Below are 3525 nucleotides of genomic sequence, written 5' to 3'. Positions count from 1 at the left end.
CAACATAACAATATTGCTATATTACGTATATGTGATATGTCAAATATTGCGACCAACTCTTTTTTAAGAAAGCTAGCCTTATAATAAAACAAAAGAGATTTGTTTTTTTTTTAAAGTCTTGGCTGGGTTGAGTTTTTCTTTAAGGAGATGTTCACTCATGATTCCCCTATATATGCATACTATATATAATAAATGAGAGATGAACAAATTAAGACTAAATATTTTAAGAGTTTTGCAACTTATAATGCAAAAGATACATGTTTAAGTAGGGGTACACTTGTCTTTAACACACATAAAAAGCCCATGTTCGTTTGATTTTTATCAAAATAATTACAAGTATGGTACCTTAGCTTTACTTAAGTTTTGATAGTTTAAGAAATAGTTACAATTTTGAACTCTCATGATTATCTACTTTTTAGTCAAACTTTTTTTTTTTTTGGTTTTCTTCATATACGTTTTATAAAAATATGATTACAAATTATCAGAGCATACACAGGCTTATTTTTGTCGATGTTTCAGTATAATTTTTTTACAAAACCGATGGAGAGTTTAAAATGTACAAATCATTATTGCATGAATGTACAAGTTTCTTAAATGATAAATATTTATAACCTCATGTTTTCATTAAATTACATATCTAGTTCTTTATCTTTTAGATAAAAAGCATAAACAAACTTTTTACAATCTATAGCGTCGGAAGAAATTATATATTCACACAAACATGAGGAAAAATCAAATACATAAGAAAAAAAATCAATTTTATTGTTTTTAAAAGCTACGTCACTTCTTTGTTCAAATTTAACATGTACAGGGACTTTTACGTGCAAAAAATTATTGAGGATTTTTGTGAGAAAAAACAGAAAGTATAAAGTATGTTGGTTTTTTATGGTATTTGTCCATTCAAAATTGAAGGAATACTTACAACTTTCACCTCTCATGTTATTCAAATATTACTCAACTTTAAATTTTTTTACTTCTTATATGTTTTATAAAAATATGATTGAAAGTACTCAACTTATGTAAATATCAAAATATTCAAGAAGAACTTGAGTCTAGCTCCGTATGAAGCTCGAGTCAAGCTCGAGCTAGACTTGGCTTGCTAACAATCTTTACATATTGTTTTCCATTGCATCGCGCGAACACATGACTAGTATAATATGAAATGCCAACACTTCATTCTCATCGTTGTTAGTTATACATTTAAGTGTAAAAGGACATTGTAATTAACTTAATTCACATTTTTTTATTAAATAAATGCCCTATTAAGTCTATTTGATTATGTAGCATTTAATTCTACTTTAATAGTTACACAACTAGGAGGATTTCTTGTGTTACATAGGTGTTCGGCCATGATCAGTTAGGTTTGTCGTGGTACAGGTACGGTACCGACACTCGATATAATTTACGATATTCAAAAAACCTCTTTATTTAATTTTAAAACTTATATTGGAACTTTGAGAAAACATTAATCACAATCATAGTTTTTAAGCACTAACGAACAAAAGTTATCGGATACCATGTTCTGTAGGTATTGGTTTGCTTCATCACGATGCCGGTACAATACCAACAACCGCATATTTTGTTTTTTAAAATTTTTTTTATGTTCACGAATGAAGGTTATAGGGAAAAAATCAAACCAGCAAAAAAATAAATTAGTTCAACCCGTATATTATCTTATATGCTAAAAATGTGAGAGCCTACACTATTCTGCCGTTATGCTTTGAAATGTGTAGACAGATGCATGCTTCGGAAAATAATAAACTATTTTATTCACTACGGCAATATTTTTATAGAAATATTATTATAATTAATAGGTTAATGGGATGTAACAACGTTACTTTAGGTGAAATTGTTGTTTATATATATAATAATGTGACATGACAATACCATGTCATGTGAATTTGACAAAAAGAACTTGTGTTTCATGTGAAAAAGAGGTACCTTAAAATACCGAGATGGCTTGGTTTGTAAACGAGCCCACTTAACCTCTTTCGTTTTACTTGTTTAAGTTACCCCAAATTTTGTTATTTATAAGTTCTAACTCAAGTCCGTTTATAAACAAGTCCACACAATATGTGCATGAACCACTCCACTGATTGTCAACTAAGCATTGTCTTTGTCAAAAAAAGAACACTATGAAAATGTTATTATAATCTAGGTTCTTGTTTATTTTTTCATGCATACATTACTGATGGATCTCATGTACAAAACTTAACATGTCTACAAAGGTTGGACTCGGAGGTGTTGTGCTTGTTCTTGAATTGTGCCACCACTGTATGTGTTTTTATTGGTACCAACTGATAATGTTTTCGCATCTTCACAATAACAACCACAAAACTCGCAAAAAGCTGGCTTATTCCCCGGGCATTTTAGCCATGCACATTCTTTGTCGACCATACACTCACAATTGGCACTTGCTTTGTTAGGGAAGTTCATCAAACCTGGAATAACTAAAAGAAATGAAAATTGTTCTACGAAATACACCAGAAGAACACATGTATATGTATAACAATGAGGTGGTGTTAAATACCTGAACTAAAGATCAAAAACATAAGGAAGATTGCCTTTTGCATATATCTTCTGCTTCTTTACTAATATATAATATACATATATATATATAGGGGTGAGATCAAATGATATATATATATATATATATATATAGGATCAAGAGAAAACCCCTTCTTAGAGAAAGAACTAAAGAACTAACAATAAAGTATTTTTAATTTAATTAAAAAAAAAATTCTTTCATCTTTCTTATATGTTGTTATTCTTCACAACAAAAAAATATAAAAAAATTAAAGAAAAAAACTCGTTGTAATGCATATATGCAATACGCCGATTTTTTCTTAATGCATATGTGCACTAGTGTTTATTTTGAATTTTATACATGTTAATATTTATAAACATATACAATTAAGATAAATAATAATGTACATATGTGTAAATTATGTATATTGAGATTAAAAATATATACATATGTGTATTATTCAGTTTTTTTTATGAAACTGAGATGAAAAATAAAAAATTTTGGTTTTTTATTTTTTAAAATTTTTTGTTTTTTTTTTCATTTTTATAATTTATAAATACTTTTTTAAGATGTTTTTTTTGTGGCCTAAAATGGTTCGCAAAGTTCTTTTAAGATCCTCATCACACACACACACACACACACACACACACACACATATATATAGGTGATATCAAATGAAAACTTTCCTTAAAAATAAAACTTTAAAACTTATAAAAAAGTATTATTATTATTTCTTAAAATTTTTGTAGTTCTTTTTTTCATTTTTCTTATATGTATATATTATTAAAAAACCAACGGTTGTCGGTAACCTCGTCGGTTTAGTGCATATGTGCAATAGTGTGTATGGCATATATGCAAGAGTGTTGTATTGCATAGAATACAACACTATTGCACACATCTAATACACACTGTTGTATATATATGCAATATAGCACTTATGTAAACATCGAATACACACTAGTACATATATGTATTCCAACACTAATGCACATGTGCAC

Source organism: Bidens hawaiensis, unplaced genomic scaffold (assembly GCF_021521415.1).
Source record: "Bidens hawaiensis isolate Kalapana, Puna unplaced genomic scaffold, B.hawaiensis_p1.1 tig00021821_1, whole genome shotgun sequence".
Classification (NCBI taxonomy): Eukaryota; Viridiplantae; Streptophyta; class Magnoliopsida; order Asterales; family Asteraceae; genus Bidens; species Bidens hawaiensis.
This window is presented reverse-complemented; position numbering follows the sequence as displayed.